Source organism: Camellia sinensis, chromosome 9, assembly GCF_055761805.1.
Source record: "Camellia sinensis isolate YWXY chromosome 9, ASM5576180v1, whole genome shotgun sequence".
NCBI lineage: Eukaryota > Viridiplantae > Streptophyta > Magnoliopsida > Ericales > Theaceae > Camellia > Camellia sinensis.
The window spans coordinates 173,714,249-173,732,188 of record NC_138969.1 but is presented as its reverse complement, the minus strand read 5'-3'; the positions used below and the strand labels follow the sequence as shown (position 1 = coordinate 173,732,188).

The 17,940-nt window shown below is 35.8% G+C and overlaps 1 long non-coding RNA gene and 1 pseudogene across 1 annotated transcript; both read left to right on the top strand.

The window, feature by feature from the left end:
• The first annotated feature begins 1,225 nt into the window (after positions 1–1,225).
• The window catches only part of LOC145799918 (cysteine-rich receptor-like protein kinase 14), a 172,583-nt pseudogene continuing 155,868 nt past the window's right edge, over positions 1,226–17,940 (top strand).
• On the top strand, positions 14,893–16,363 carry LOC145799808 (uncharacterized). The gene is made up of 3 exons (XR_014341325.1): positions 14,893–14,959; positions 15,208–15,267; positions 15,781–16,363. It is a non-coding gene; the product is annotated as an uncharacterized LOC145799808 (long non-coding RNA).

Here is a 17,940-nt window from a genome sequence, read left to right as displayed (position 1 = left end):
AAAGGATCTGAGCAAGCATGGCATTCTGCTCATCAAGGCGGCCATCAAAAGCATCAAGACGTGCATCCAAAAGATCAAGGCGACGTGTAACGGATTGCTCAAAGTGCTGTAGCTGGCCACGAAATGAGCGAGGACGTAGCTCAGGAAGATCGAGGGCACTGGTAGTGGCGGCCTCAAACTCCTCCTCCTCGGCAAGGGGATCATCATCACCTGGGCCAGAACTCCCAACCCCCAACACACTCCCCCTCAGATGAGCCTGACTCTGGGAGACTGTCAATTTAGTAATGGGTTTGATAGGGTAAGCAAACTCATCATCATCAGAAAAAGGAACATCGAGGGAAGTGAGAAAACGGGTAAGCAAACACCCATAAGGAAGCCCCAAAGATTTTCTGCCCTCAGAGACCCAAATCATTTTTGAAACAATCATCTCCGGAAGGTCAATAGGTAGTCGGTGATGAATACAATACAAAACATAACCTTGGTCCTGAGTAATATGTGAGGAATGGGTGGTGACATAAAGATTCGCACACACGATGATATTCAAGAGACGGAACCGAGGAAGCAACTCATTTTGCTGAATGAGAGCCCGGTGATCCAAGTCTGGTCAACACTACATAACTCAGAAGCAACACAATCAAAATCAACACCTGACCGGGTAAGAAACGAAAAATGACAATTACTAACTTCAAGAAGACCAAGTAATACCCGAAACACATCCCCAGTGATAACAAGTGACTTTTTCCTAACCCAAGTCTCAAAGGATGCCAGAAGTTCTTTCCGAATGGAATGGATATTGCAATAGAATTCCCGGATGAGACTCAAATTTTGTGGTCCTGGAAAATGCAACACTTGATCTCCGCCTAACGAATCAAGTAAAGACCGAATGGGAAGAACCTCAAAGGCATTTGGGAGGATATTGCGCTCTAAATGGACTTTATGAGATGCAAAAGACTCCCTAAACAACTTAGATTTTTCTTTAGATGGGAACTTTTCAGTGTTGAAGGAAGGACGAGAAACCGTAGTTTTACGGCGCTTGGATGACTCGGCCATGACTAACACAACCCAAACAGAGCAACATAGACAAGAGCCCAGATGGACAAGGAACACCCAATAAACAACATCAGAAAACCCCCAAAACAAAACACAAGTAGCCAGTCAAAACACATTAGTCCAACAGGGGTTAGAAAAGCAGCGAAGCTCATAACATTAGCATAAGAGAAATGAAATGATTAGCAGTGCTAAGGAGACAACAATCAGCCACAGAGAAAACAAGATATTTCAGCCATTACAGAATCGAAACATCAATGTATGGAACGATATAGAGAAAACAGATTACAATCTCACAATGGCAATATATGTATATGTAAATGAAATCCCCAATGTTAAACTCTAACAAAATCCGAATGGTAAACCCTAAGCAAAATGGAGAGTACAATAGACAAAATCATGAACCCTAGAGGCAAGAGTGAGACTCGAAAATTAGAGGAAAGAACCACAACCAACAAATATAAAACCTAGAGCCTAACAGAGCAAACCTAAAACCACATCTCAACCCAAGTACCATACTAACAAAAACAAGAAAAAAAAAATGAAAAAAAAAACTTACCAGAAACGGAGAGAGTAGATGAAGACAAACAGAAAAAGCTCCGAAATCAAGAGAGAAATAGAAGAAGATCGCAGCAATGACAACCACGAAAAACCCTAGGGGAGAGAGAGAGAGAGAGGGAGGAAAGACGAAGAGGGGGGAAAAATGAACTGAATAGACACAAATTCAGAATTTGAACCGTGACAGGTTGCTCGAGCGAAGACTTTCTCGCTCGAGCTAGGTCAAAAAATGCCCAAGCGGTCGCTCGAGCCAAGAATGGGTCGCTCGAGCCAAAAATACATGCTCTCAGGTCTAATGCAGTAGTAGAAGCACGCTCGAGTGAGGAAATCGTCGCTCGAGCCAAGAAGGAAAAAAAAAACCAAGCCTAATTTTTTTTTTTTTTTATATATATATAAAAACAACACTATACTCAAAATCAAGAGGTGAGACCTGAAACAAAAATAGATGATCACATTTAGCCAAAAGTGAATACTAAGATGAAATAATCCGCAATTCATGAATCCTGTAAACTTGCAATTTTTTAAAAAATGACACTGGAAATCATGAGCAAAGCAGATAAAATATAATCAATGATCATAAGCTACATGAGAATGTACAACTCAAAATCCAACATGAGATCTCACAAAATAAAGTGTGTGAGTGCAATCCATGAGAGTCCACTGAGCTAGAGTTAATCCTCGTAGTGATCGGATGGCTGGACCTCCACCAAGAGTAACTCAACAACACAGAGAAAAGTCAAACCACTAGGAATCACGGGGTATTTGTTGAGTAAATGCAGAGGCTCCCCCCCAATCAATGAGTCCCTTTTTATTTTTTATTTTTTTATTTTTATTTTTTGGTTTTTGGTTTTTGTTTTTTGTTTTTACTTTTCCTTTCTTGTGGGCACTCACTGGTGGCATTCACGCTCAAGAGTATGGAAACCAAACTAGAGAAGAATGAAATCATAAAGGATGGCCTGGTTGGTGCCTCTGAGGTAGCCTTTTCCTAATGCCCGGACTTCAAGGAACTGAGGGAGAAACCGTGAAAGTGAAAACAGATGGTAGATGGTTAAGAGACTTAACATCACCCATGATATACTAGTATCGGTCAATTCCACTGTAAAAGTACAAGAAACACTGTTAGTGGTCCATAGAGAACTTTGATCACTTGTGCGGAAACCCCTGCAACAATTTATCTCAAGAATGTGTACAGAATGAGATCATGAGCTTAATGAGCATGGGCATTCAAAATGAGCTATGAACAATGAGATCTTATAAGCAGCATGAGTAGTGTACATAAAAAGTTGGATGCAAGAAAAACAGATATCAATGACAATGAGATTATGGCATCCAAGCACACATAAGGCAAAACACTTACACCTACTCAAGGAACAAGTAACACACTAGTGATCGAGCATGACACCCAAGGTCTTTCTAAGGAACTCAAACCGAAGAAGATCAAGGGGTTTTGTAAAAATATCATCTTTTTGATGTTCAGTGGGAACATGCTCAAGAACAACAAGGCCTTCTTCCACTAACTCTCGAATAAAATGATGACGAATGTCAATGTGTTTGGTGCGAGAGTGTTGAACAGGATTTTTTGAAATGTTTATGGCACTTGTGTTATCACAGAAAAGAGTGAGAGTATTTTTTTCAATCCCATAATCATGAAGCATTTGCTTCATCCACGGCATTTGAGCACAACTACTCCCTGCAGCAATGTACTCAGCCTCAGCGAGATGGCATTTTGTTTTTACTATGCTAGGAAACCAAATTATTCCCAAGGTAAAAACACCCCCCGGATGTACTCTTCCTATCATCAGCACACCCTGCCTAGTCGGCATCAGAAAAACTAGTAATTTCAGCTGTAGTATTAGTGGAAAACCAAACCCCATACCCCAAGGTCCCATTAACATATTTGATGATGCGTTTGACCGCAAGAAGGTGAGACTCTTTAGGACTGGCTTGGTAACGGGCACAAACACCGACACTAAAAGAGATATTAGGACGACTGGCTGTCAGATACAAAAGACTCCCTATCATACTTCTATAAAGGGTAGGATCAACATCAATACCAGAGGAATCTTTGGAGAGGTGAAGACTGGTGCTCATGGGAGTGCGTGCATGTTTGGCAAACTCAAGAGCAAACTTAGACACAAGATTTTTGGCATACTTAGACTGAGCAACAAACATACCTGAAGGAGACTGTTTAATTTGAAGACCCAAAAAATAAGACAACTCTCCCATCATGCTCATCTCAAACTCATGTGTCATGCAATCCGAAAAATATTTCACAAGATGTTTAGCAGTGGATCCAAACACAATATCATCAACATAAATCTGAGCAACAAGAATATGAGACTTAGTATGTTTCACAAATAAGGTCTTAATTTTTTGTAGGATATACTTCCCCTGAAGATGATGATTCAATGCCATCTGTGCGAATCCTTGCAATTTGACTTCGGAATAATTAGAGATGCAACGGATAATTTCTCACATGCTAATAAGCTTGGAGAAGGGGGGTTTGGCCCTGTTTACAAGGTAACTAGATGCATACTCATGCAGTTACAATAAATAAAATGAATTGCCAAAATTGTGGTGTGAAATGAAATGTTGAATATGACCATGTTTCTTAAATTATTTTCAAAAAAACATAGGGTGTGTTTTTAAATGGGCAAGAAATAGCTGTGAAAAAGCTCTCTGGTAATTCCAGACAAGGACAAAAAGAATTCAAGAATGAGGTTTTGTTACCGACTAAGCTTTGTCACAAGAATTTGGTTAGTCTCTTAGGTTTTTGCTTGGAAGAGAAAGAATTACTTCTCATTTATGAGTTTATGCCTAACAAAAGCCTTGATCATTTCATATTTGGTACAGTGCACTACTTCTTTTACTTTTTCATGTATATATAATTTTTTGGCTTGTGATGCTTATATGATAAAAGTATATTTGAACACATACTTTGTATGATTATGAAGATCATGTCAAACGTGCACATTTGGATTGGAAAAAATGTTTCAACATTATACAATGCTTTGCTCAAGGTCTTCTATATCTTCATGAAGATTCACAACATCGGATTATTCATCGCGATCTCAAAGCTAGCAATATTTTGTTAGATGCGAAAATGAATCCTAAAATTTCAGATTTTGGCACAATTCTCGATTAAGTCAGATGTCTTCAGCTTTGGTGTGATTCTATTAGAAATTTTAAGTGGTCAGAAGATCTTTTGTTTCCGTGATATGGAGAATGGCGAGGACCTTCTAAGCTATGTAAGTACGAGTGTTTTCTTTTCTATTCTTTATATTTTTTTAGGGGATGGGTGGGACTAATGACTTATGAATGCAACTAAAAAGGAGAGTTTTCTTCAGAAAGTTTGAGTTTCAATGAGCTTGAGCCAAAAGAGATAGTAGTTATAGATTGCCAATTATTTGAAACACCAAATTTCTTATAGGTAGTCTCAACTGGGTGGGGGTGGGGGGGGGAGAAGTTGTTGAGTCAAGGTTATGAAAGCAACTTCCATTTAAATTATTGCATGGTTGGTGACGTTCTAAATCTAAATTTTATTACCATATATTCACCTCTTTGAACTCTTATAGGCATGGAAGTGTTGGAGAAAAAATACAATTCTAGATATAGTGGATTCAACAATGATGACAGGTCCAAAAAGTGAGATTATGAGATGCATCCATATTGGTTTATTGTGCGTTCAAGAAAATGCAGCAGATAGACCAACCATGGCTATAGTTGTTAGCATGCTCATTAGCTCCTTGTTTAGTCTGTCATTGCCTTTGCATCCTGCATTTTCATTTCCAGAAAGGCAAGGTGTCACGGGTTGCCTTGCAAGGCTAACTCCGTGACGTTTCGCTCGCGGTGGTGTGGCCATTTGAGTGCTCAAGAGTGGCCGTGGGAAGTGCCCCCAACGTGGCCTAACTTTGGCCCCAAGTAGGCATGTGGGCCACTAATAGCCAGCAAATGGAAAAGCCGCAGCCCATGCCAATAGCCAACCAGTGCTGCCAGCAGCAGCAAAATACAGCAACAACAGCCAGCAGTGGCAGCCAACAGTGCAGAATTTTGGCGCGTTGTTTCGGCATTCAAACGAAGGAGTTTCGGGCTGAAATTTTTATTGGAGATAGGTCTTAGGGGAAGTGTTTTCCCGACCATGTTTCGTGATTTTTCTCAATTTGTGGAATTTATGAAAAATCATTATGACTTCTCGGACATGTATGATGTTTCCTCCTGCCAGAGGGCAAATTGCTTAACAAGCATATATAAGGGGGCAAGGTGTGCTACCTACCTACCTACCTCCCCGCCCAAACTGGGTTTCAAGTGAGCAACCTTGGGGCAGCTCAAGGGCAGGCTTTAGGCATCCAGAGGGGTGTCTAGAGTCTCTATGTGGGTTTGGGAGCCTCGTGGACGGTGCAATAATGTTGGCACTGTGCGCACCCTCCCGGGTGAGAGGTCCACTACGTTGTTTCCATTATGCCACGCAATATGGTATTTTGGACCGAATGGGCTATTGAGACACCACTAGAGGCCTCGTGTGCCAACTCAAGTGCTTGGTTTGGGTTCAACCTTGCACGAGGGGATCCCAAGCTAAGCGGTTGGAAGGCGATACCGCATATGTGGGCTATCGAATGAAGGCATGAAGCTACGTATTGACTAAAGTCCATTAAGGGACTACATTATGCTACAAGCAAGCTACGGATTGAGGCGTTGCCTTACTCATGCTACACGTTGGTGCAACGCTAAGGTGCGCAATGGCCTTAGGCGGAATCTAACAGACGTGTTGGCACGAGGAGTACGCCGTGGGCAAGAGATTGACCCTCGGTGGCTTGTGGGCTTCACATGACCAAGTGGCCATCCAATATGCATCTATTGAGGCATGCTTGACCCTACCACACTTCGAGATGCTATCAAAGACCCAACATGCAATGTTGGCTTATCGGCTAAGTTGAGGACCTTTGCTAGCACATTGTTGTGTGGCTAGGTACCTTGATGACATAAACCTAAGTTGGGAGAGCACCTTGCTTGAGGTAAGCTTGACGTTATGAAGCGACTTATGCCGTGCTTGGTGCACTGGAGGCGTCAGGCCTACTTGTGGCATCTGGGTGAAGACGAAGCTTCCTTGTGAAGTTGTTTTGCTTGACAAAGCATTGGGCCCTAATGTTCAAACGGGTGAGACCATCAACACTCGATTTGTCAATGAGCTATGGCGGGCTTAAACTTGGTGGAGTTTGAGCGCCACACGGGCAAAAATTGATCCGTTGCGCCTCTAAAGGAGTCGGCCCGTGACACAAGGCCAAGGCAATTTGTCGCAGGAGTTCAACTCAATGACAGAGTCAGATCAATCTGAAACTAAATCAACACAGGTTTTAACAAATGATGTTACAATTACTGAGCTTGTTGCTCGATGGTAGTGAAGTAAAATGTAACTCTATTTGAATGTTTATTTTCAAACAAATTGATGTCGTTGTTGTCTATTGTACAACTTTTTGATGGTGGGTTAAATGCACAATTCCTTATTTTATTTTTATTTCATAATTTTTAGGAAAAAATTGTAAAAAGCCTACATGCACTTGCATTTCATTAACTCCCATGGCTTTTTTTTTTTTTTTTTTTTTTTTTTTAAGTCTCATTATATAAGTTATTTGGGAGACTAAATCCTTGTTTCAAAATTTTAGTAAAAATTTAGACATTCTTACCCTTATTTATGTACAAGCACAAATCTATGGAAGTGGTCAACACGCTTATATGGTAACTATTTTTTTTTTTTTAAATGTTAAACTTTTATGTATACATCCATTTTAATGAAATTTATACTTTTGAAAATTACTCAATAAGTTCTACAAAACGAAGAGAGTAAAACTACTCAATTGAATATAAAATGAGCAATGCTATTCATAGTTACTATTTTTACTACATTTTCTCACTTTAGACATGAGGTAATAGACCCACAAATGCACATGAGATTTACTCAATTGTATCTAGAAGTGTGAAAATAGCATTTTTCAATTAAATTATTTAAAATGAGAAAAAAAATTATACTTATAGGATTTGAAATTGTAAAATTTTTTTGAGAAATGTTTTTGAATTCACTACAAGAAATTACACTTTTGGCAACTACTTTTGGCGACGACGTCAATTTTTCATCGCCAAAAGTATATTTTTGGTGACACAGTGATCAATTTCGTTGGTAAAAGTATACCTTTACCGACGCAATTTGCTATCGTCGCTAAAAAAGCATAACATTCTTTTAGCGCCAAAATTTTTGGTTGGCGCCAAAATTTCAGAACTTTTAGCTACAAGGCTTATGTTTTAGCAACATAATAAGCATTGCTATTAGTGTGCATACTTTTGGCGACGACAAGTTGGCATGGGCAAAGTTAACCATTTAGCGACGATAACACTATTCGTCGGTAAAAGTTTTGCTAGTGAAATGATGTGTATAGTGATTTGTATTTTTATTACAATTTTTCAAAGAGTTTTAAATATTCTAGTTACTGAATTGTAAAATTAAAATGATCATTGAATTAGATCACAAAATGAACCCATTAAGCCCAAACACACTCTTAAGTTGAGATGACTAATTTGAGATAATTTAAACTTTCTCAAAAAATATAGTTAGATTATCAATTTCAATATGTTTGGTTTTATTTTCAAAAACTAATTTCAATTTTTCCCCCTAAAAACTAAAAAAAATAGGGTGAAATAAAAAATACTTATTATTTTTGTATATTTTTATCTTTTACGTCATAAATACTTTTTAAAATTTAAAAATATAATTTTGATTTTTATTGCTCTCAAATTATTTTTAATTTTTTCAAAAAAACAAATCTAAAAATTGTTTTGAAATTATTATTATTATTATTATTATTATTATTATTTTGGTTGTGATCTGATTATCAGGCAATGGCAAATTCCCTCTTAAAATTCCCTTCTTTTTTTTTTTTCCCTCATCAAATCTCCCCTTATCCATTTCCATGATTTCACTCTTCATTATTACAAAAATAGTTAAAGATCACACTTTGACAATTGAAAATATCTCACTTTTAGTGGAAATGTGATAAAAAAAAAAATTAGATCAATATTTTAATCATACTTAATTTGAGTAAGTATGATAACATTTATTTTTAATCTCATTTTTTAAATAAGTATGATTATATTTATTTTTTTAACCACATTTTATAAATACGTGTGATTGTATGTTTTTTTTTTAATTTTAATTTTATATAAAACAATTTCCTCTTTTCTGATTCAAAAAAATTCAAACTGCCCTTTACCTTTTTTTAACTGCCCTTTTCCTTTTTTTGCAACATGCTTCCCATCATTGGTAGCAGCCCTAGATTTGTTTGAGAAAGTTCAAAATCAAAAAAATGGCGAGCAACAAGAAGAAAGAAGAACCCAACACGGCTCCTCAGCCCGATCGTTGGTTTAACCTAACCCTAGGTTCCTCTTTCAAGGACCACTATCCCTCCTCCAAGTTCTGCACTTTGCGTTGTAAGTTTCTCTCTCTCTCTCTCTCTATATATATATATATATATATGTATATGTCTGGATTGCATTCATTCATTGCCTAGAAAGCTCGAAGAAAGAAAATAACGGACCTGGTATTTTTGATTCCCGAAGAACCTACTTGTTGCGATGAGCTCAATTGAACAGACCTTACCCTCAATTTTTGTAATTTTTGTAATTTTTTTTGTAAATTTTCGAAACCGCAAAAGGGGTTTGTAATTTTAGACGAATTACAATGTTTTTCTAATTTTCTCTTCTTGGTTGCTGAGAAAAATCTAGGGAACTGAAACAATTCCCCCCCTATTTTTCCGAAGTATTTTGATGTTGTTTAAGTCTCCAGCACATGAAATTCTGACCTCAACTAGACCTACTTGTGAGCTTACTGTTGCAGATAAGAAACTTAAGACTGAAATTTTGTATTTTTTAAAACAAATAATTTTCTCTTATTGGAAATGAAAAAATAATTCCTCCAATTTTTCTGGATCCAAATCATTAATGGAAAATGTGAGGTTTGAGTTTTCTCACCAATTGAATGGCAATATATGGCTACATTTTCAGAAGGATTATGTGGTTTTTTTAAAAAAAAATATCTTTCAGATGAATTTAAACCAGCATCAATTGATAAGAACTAGGCAGGATTACTGCACAAGAACAAGGAAAACAGGGTTACTGTAGAATTTCACAACAACCAACCTGGAAAACCAAAAGTGACGTTCGAGGGCAGTAGCGAAGATTACAAGGAAAATGATGTAGTTTTGTTCTTTGATGGTGAGAGCTTTCGGTTAGAACGGTTGCACCGAGCAGTAAAGCGGTTAAGACATATGTGGCTACCTGGTGAGTCTGCTGCTGCGGCTGCAGGTACTTCACTTGGACTAGCCGTGGAGGCTACTTCACCACCCACCAGTAAAGTGGCTAAGGTCCAGACTTTGAATAAGAGAATACGTCATTCAATGCCTGTGAGTTTTCATTATGGAGAATTTGTTTTCACCTTTTTTCTATAATTTCGTAACCATGACGAAAAAATTAACTTAAGAAGATCTAAAAATCTCACTGTGTCCAAAAAAAGAAAAAAAAAACCTATCTCTCACTCACTCCTCTCTCCAAACCCTAATCCTACATCCTTTGATCGGCGGCGACTACGAGCAGCAGCGGCCTGCAGCGGCGGTGAGCAACTGAGGTCTCCAAGATACAAAACACAATATGTTCAAATAAATTGTGCCTTTTATGTTTCTAAACGTAATCTGAAGAATATGAGCAATTCGATAGGCCATAACTTGATTCACCATAATTTGCTTGCTCTTGTGGTGCTAGAGCATCAAAGTAAGATTAATTCCTCTTGCATTTCTGGTTACAATTTGTTTCAAGTTCAGGAAAATTCACAGATTCGAAAGTCGCATATCACTTCCAAATTCTGGGGAAAATGTCTGAATTTACGGAAAACAAAGTTGCCGATGGGAACAAATCGAGTGCTTTCTATTTTTCCTCAGTCTGTGTTAGCCACCGATCCAACTTCTAAGGTACACTATCAATTTCTAAGCTTTTTTTTCCCCCTTTGCTCCGTTTACGTCATTGTGTTCAATTGAATGAATTTATTAGTCCAATTGATTATCTCATTAGTATTTTTAACTCAAGTTTATAATTTTTCCCACATGCCACTTATTTGTTTATTTTTCATATAAAAAAAATTTAAAAAAAAAAAAAAACTCAATTGAACCAAATTGAGACAGAGTGATAAATTCATGGTTAAAATCGAGTCAATTGAAATTATAGGGAGTAAAATGACACAGGAAGTAAGAGAATACATAGACTACCATTTTAATTTGCCCATTGAATAACTTTTGGAATCAGCTTTTGGGCTTTTTCCATTTTGGTTGAAAATTTTTCAATGTGAAGAGCAATGACAGATATTACAAACGATGATTTGAGTTACTAGTTTGGATGTCAGTTGATTTTGACTATTTCTTTCATTGTAGCAATTTACAGAAAGTTCAACCTTGATGGAAATACGAAATTACAGGTATTAACACCGTAGGCTTTTGCATTTGTAATTGACCCCAGAAATTTTGTTGGGTTTAGATGAATTCAAATACCTAAATCTTTCAGATAGATAATGTATTCAACATGAGATTCTTGTATCCTATCCAATTGAACAGGTGGTTGTTAGTGCTCCTACTTCAGGTTCTGTATCAGAAATAGATATGCAGGTCGCTAATACTAGTGGCACCTTAGTTCTTCACTTGGGTGGGATACAAAATGGAAAAGAGTAAGTACACTTGTAAATATAATGATTTGCTTTGATTCAAGTTTTGAGCTATAGCATTAAAATGTTTTATGTTACTTTTGTCATTTTTTTCACGCAGTTAGAATTATGTATTTTTCAAATTGCAAAACTGCTGGAATGGGAAAAGCTTTGGGGTGTTCTGGCTTGTCACTAGTCTGTCCAATAATGCACCTAAAAATCCTTATTTTTGTCTATTCATATTTGACCACGAAAAGCAAGATCACTGACTTATTGATCTTGCAGCCTGTGGATTATGAGCCTCCATTCTTCAGAAACTGCACAGAACAAGAAGCTCATAGCCCATGGACTAAAAATCCTTTGAAAATTGAGAGGTTGGGAATGTCAACAACAAACATTTTGTATTAGCTCTCAGGTAAAGATATAAGATTGCAGGAATAGTGAGACACTTGGATCCCTTGTTCAAATTTTGAGTTTTGTAATTGGAAATTATGCAGGTTAAGAGTATGCTTGATCCTTGTGAAGATGAAAATGTTGACATTCAAGACGATGATGTGAGCTTGGGAGCTGATTTTGTACAAAGGAATGAGCATTCTGAATCTGTCAGTGAGGTACTGTGTTAACATTTCTTTACTGTTTGTTCTCCATGAGCTTCACTAACTGCTGAAAGCTTGATTTACCATATAGAACAAGTGTTTAGTTAACTACTTGTCAATTTGTAACCCACTTTGGGTTAGCCATTCGCAAGATAACCAATACATAGTTGCGCCAATAGGTAATTACATGTCTTTGTGGTCGGCTGTTTCAGCTTGTTTACATATTAGGTGTTTCCAGTATTCTCTGAAGTTTGAAATGTGAATGACATTAGTTCTTTTGACAGATAAGCAGCAGAATACTGGAAACACCTAATATGTAAACAAGCTGAAACAAGCCGACCACAATGACATGGTTGATGAAGGTGATAACGACCCATGATGGGTTTCTTGATGCCAAAAGCAACCAGAGGCTAGGTATGTTCAGTCAAATTTTAAGTTCTATTTTTTTAAAAAAATTTTAAATGCTTTTTAAAGCATACCAATTGTCAATGACTTTTCAGCCTAGGCCCACTATGTATCAAGTTGTAAAGGAGATGGTTGACAAGATGGGCTATGCAGTAAGTTTGGCATGATTAGCAATGCCTCTATCTTTTCATACCTTGATTTCTCTTTTGTAAGACCTCCATTTGATATAACCGCTTGTTTCTTATGCAGGTGAAGGTTGTTCGAGTCACCAAGAGGGTACATGAAGCATATTTGGCTCAGTTATACCTCACAAAGGCATATTCCTGTTACAAGCTTGTATTTTGTTTGACTAATATTTTCCATAAAACTTGCTTTAATAGTAATATTTAACTGATAAAGTTTTTTTTTTTTTTTTTTGAATCTCAGTTGGGTGATGAAATGGAGAGTGTTAGCTTTGATCTTCGACCTTCCGATGCCATTAACATTGCAGTAATATGCAAGGTACTTTTGCTCATTTTGAAGATTGTTACTGCTTTGGTGGATTTTTGTGGTTGTTTATCGTCATGTAGTCCTCTTATCTAACATAGTTTTAATCACTGCTCTCTCACTAGATAGCATTATATAATGGTGTTGGATAAACATAATGTTATTTGCATGCAAAACTGATAGCTGAGTAATACTGTGAGATGCAACATAGTGTACAATGAAATAGAAAAGAAAATGACTTTTGGGAAGGGTATGTGTATTGGGGGTGATGATGACTCAAAAATGAGTGACGAAACAAAAGAAGAAATGGCAAAGAAAATTGGGAAATAAGGAAGGAAAAGAGAGGATAGTGTCCCCCAAGTTTAGGTGGGTTTGTGGACCCCATTTTGAAATTAATGTTTGGGGGATTGGTGAACTGCCACAGTTCTTTCAAAGGAGAAGTTATTTGTTCTCGGGACATCGTTATGTGGTATTTTAATAATATTGTGATTGGTAAAAATAATAGAATTTATGAATTTATATTAAATAATTAAAAAATATAAATAAATATGATAAATTATGATTGAAACTAAGTAATAATTTTTCCTTTCAAAGAGTCCCACAACATGGAAGCTTGTCCCTTGGTAGAGCGCATTCAATTCTATACTTTTCCCATTCACAAGCTTTTAATCCAGGATGTTGTCATACTCTCTCTCTCTCTCCACCTGTATCTCTAACACAATAAAGACCACATACGCAGTGAAAAAAATGCATATAACATAACTTTGTTATTTTAATATAGTGAGAGGTAAAATTTTCTTTTAATTATTAATTTACGTGATTGAATTAGCAATTCGAGTCTCTCAAATTAGAATGCCAATTCCATGATGGAGGAGGAATTAATAGTCTTACAACTGATTTTTTTTATTTATTATAAACAAACATGATTTTAGTAAGACTTACGGATTGCTAAATTAATTTCCTTCTTAAATCTCCAATCAAACATGACCTTTAAGGTCTAAATTTAATTTCATGGGATTGGTTGTTTCTACATGGATTGGAAGAATCGACTTTGGATAGGTCACGAAAAGGTCAGAAGTTCGCTTTTGTGTAGGTAATATATTGCACTGAATTTTTGAAACAAATCACAAATGGTAAAAACAAAGGAGCCTAGTGGTAACCCTACCCATACCAAGTTTTTAAAAAGGTCCCCGACCACATGCCCCAGATTTTAGGGGAAGCCGAGGTGCCTTGCCGAGGAGGTAAAATCATTTATGATCCCATTTGGGATAGGTGGAAATTAATTTTAGGCCAAATTTCACTTTATTTATTTAGGCCAAATTTTAGGCCTCGGAGCATTTTTTTTTACCCCCCCCCCCCCTAAAAAAAAAAAACTATGTTTTGAGTCCTAAAAAATATGCCAAAAGTATATATGGTTGTTTATGTATAAGAATATTTTAGTGGTTTTACTCCAGCAATTAATTGTTCAAACAGTTCACCTTGATACATACATAAACTATATTTTTAAATGTTAGAATAATAAAGCGCACATAAAAAGAATCAATACAACCCATGTCTGAATTTTTTCTCGGCCGTTGGAGGCATTGTCGAAAAAGCTAAAGGCAAAAACACTAAGAAGTTATCTCTCTGTTATACACACACATCAATTTTATGCATTATGAAAATACATACAGATGTGTACACTTATTATGCATATGTGGACATTTAAACATACACAAACACTGACACTCAAGTTCATGCACAAGTTTCTCAAGATGACTGTGAAGCAATGATAATTTATCAGTTTGCTGGATGATGAGAAAATACAAGAAAGAATATGAGAAGTTGGAACTTGAAAGTTTGTAACAAATTGGGTTTGCAATGATTGTTTTGAGATTCCATGGTTTATTTAATAATTGTAGAGGATATCTCATCCTCTTTTCCAATTTGGGTTTGCAATGACCTCTTTTTGGGTTTTCCTCAGGAATCAACTATTTGAGAATGTTTGATTGATGATTGTCAATAGTTTGATATTCTTCCATACTTCCGAAGTTTTTTTCTATTTTTTGTTTTTTTCTAATTTATATGCAAGCTATTAGCCCGTGAAGGAATCAATGCAGAGCAGTTTGCTCGGGATCTTAAATCTTTTGAATTAAAGGTTATTCTTTCATATCTTCAACTTGATGCATAATTTGTTCTTCTCATTGACTGCCACTTATGATATTTATCTTACAGTAATTCAATAGTTTTGTTAAGTTGAAATTCTGTATCAAGTGAATCTATTCGTACCATGGATTTTCAGAATTTTGTCCTCTTTTTTTTACTTCTTTTTTTTTTTTTTCACTTAGTATTGTTTATTTATTTATTTTTTATCCATCCTCTCATATTTTAACTTTCTTCTTCAAGATGACTTTTGAAGATGTTTTCCCTGCTGAGGCAACAATCGTGGAAGAGTATCTGCAACAGGTAACTTTCATTCATTTTGCTGCTTATTGACAACATAATGTCAAAATATTGATACTCTAGCGCTTGCTTTCTTGCATTGTTGTGTGTAAATTTTTGCTCACATTGATCGACGGAAAGAAGATTGTAAATTTTGGTTTATATTGAAATATAGAGAAAATAGTACTTCCTTCCCATTCACTTTGTTGTGTGCTATGCCCTGGAATACCAATATATCAGTTATTGTGCATTACAAAGACAAATAACGTAGTTTTAACTTTGGTTGTCATTTATATGTTTATTTGTTATTCTGCAAGCCATCATTTGGAGCTTAGTATTTTTTATTTTTTTTTTGAAAGACTGAATAAGTATAAAATATGTATGTATGCATATAAAATTTGTACATCAAAGTAGTTAGGTAGGCCAAGACCCAGGATGAACTTTGTGATTGGTGTTTTCCATGATAAATTGTTTTATTTAAGCATTCTATATTCTTTATGAACACTATTGTTTTTATTTAGTCATAGAATGTTACAGGTGAACTATGAAGCAGATGGTTGGGTTGCACATCAGGTGTCAGATATATGGGCAAAAACATCTCCTGACTGAGGTCAGGCAGTTTGGGCTTTTATGACAAGTGGGTGGAGCATGGCTTTGTACTCATCTATGGGAGGATTATACTTGTACTATGGACAAAGTAAGATTTGCTTATACTTATAATGGGAGCATTATACTTATACTTGCTGGGCCGTTGCTGCTGTAGTGTTGCTGTGAGGCAGCTGCTACTAGATGTTGGTCCACTGGATAAGTTTGTGGGTGATTTTCATGCCGTTTTGCCTGTCTTTGTTAGTTTCATGTTTTCATTTTGTTATCTGTTGTTTATAATGTGGGTTCACAATTTGGATGTATTTGGGTATTTTAATGATTTTACCGTTTTAGGTTTTATACATTGCTTTTAAAAGCAGTATTAGTAGTGTTTTTTTTTTGCTTGCACATTAACTTTAGGTGATTTCATATCAATGTTATTAGTTTGTAATAGTGGTGCCTGAGGGATGCCTCTTGTAAATCTGTAAATCTTATAAAAATATATAAATTATTTTCAATTATTTTTGTTAGTAAATGTGTCGCCAAAAGTTTATTTTTGCCCACTCATATTGTATTGCTAGAAGTGTATTTTTTGTCAATGCCAATTTGTCGTTGTCAAAAGTAAACATTTATCGACAAACAAATCGTTGGCAAATGGAAATATTTAACAACGTAAATATGTTGCTAAATGTATATTTTTTGCCAATGTTAAATTGTCGTTGCCAAAAGGGAAGTTTTATCGACAAACAAATCGTAGGCAAATGACAACATTTACCAACGTAAATGTGTCGCCAAACGTTTATTTTTTCCCACGCATATTTTGTTGCTAAAATTATATTTTTTGCCCACGCAAATTTGTGTCACGAAAAGTGCTACACAATCATCATCTTTGAATGACTTTTACCGACGCAAGGTAAACTGCCGACGATGGATGAAGGCTTTTATCGACGACTATAATCGTCGCTAAAGGCATTACTTTTACCAACGCAATGATAATTTTGTCGGCAAAAACTTTTGCCGACTCACTTTTGTCTACGGGTTGCCAACGTAGCTTGGTGTGTCGGTAAAACTCTTTGCCGACGAATTTTCCCTTTTAGCAACATATTTTGTTGCGTTGCGAAAAATGCAATTTCTTGTAGTGATTTCATATAGTTTTTGAATTAAAAAAATTAAAAATTTTAATTTCTAATAGTGAAATTTTACATATTTGAAATGTTAAAAAAAATAAAATAAAAAATAATAATAAGAAGAAGAAGTAGTTAACTTTCACAGTAACATATTAAGTCCTAATGATAGTTTGTAAATTCAAAAAGTCCTTCAACTATGCAAAAGACCACAAATCTCATTTCTAAAACAAGATGATGGACATTATGAGAAAATGGAGTTTTATTTTTGAACTACCTCACTACGTTAACATCTTCACAACAAAAGAAAAAGCAATTTTAAAATTATGACAACGTGACTCCCGAACTCTCACAGCTATATCGTTCTCAACTGTAAATTACTTTGTGTTCATATTATATTTTATGAAATTATTTTGTGCTCAATATTTTGTTTATTATTTTGCTAGACTTAAATGATATTGTTGCAAACATTGTGATGTAGACGAAGGGCTATAAATCACACCAAAAATATGGAAGATCCTAAAAAATTTCCTATAATTTTCTTTCAAATCTATACAAATTACTACATAACTTCAGCAAACATGGTATTCTTACAAGCATTGTGACATAGAGGAAGGGCTATAAATCACTCCAAAAATATGGAAGATCCTAAAAAGTTTATTATAAATTTCTTGCAAATCTGTAAAAATTTGAATATAATTTCAGCAAACACCAGTCAATTTGAAAACATCTCTTTCCCTTTCTCTAACAATTTGCCCACAAATTTATCTTTTCATGCATACAAAAAATATGGAAGATCCTAAACCAGAAACACAATGAGAAAATCATTCATTGCTAATGTCATTGGAGAAATGAGTTCAAAGCATGGTATTTAAAAATAGTAATTAAAAAAAATGTTGGTTGGGCAAAATTATATCATTTTCGCATTGGTGCAAAAATGTCAAATTGTAGCATTTTGAACATTGTGCATGCTAAATTTTGGCATTTG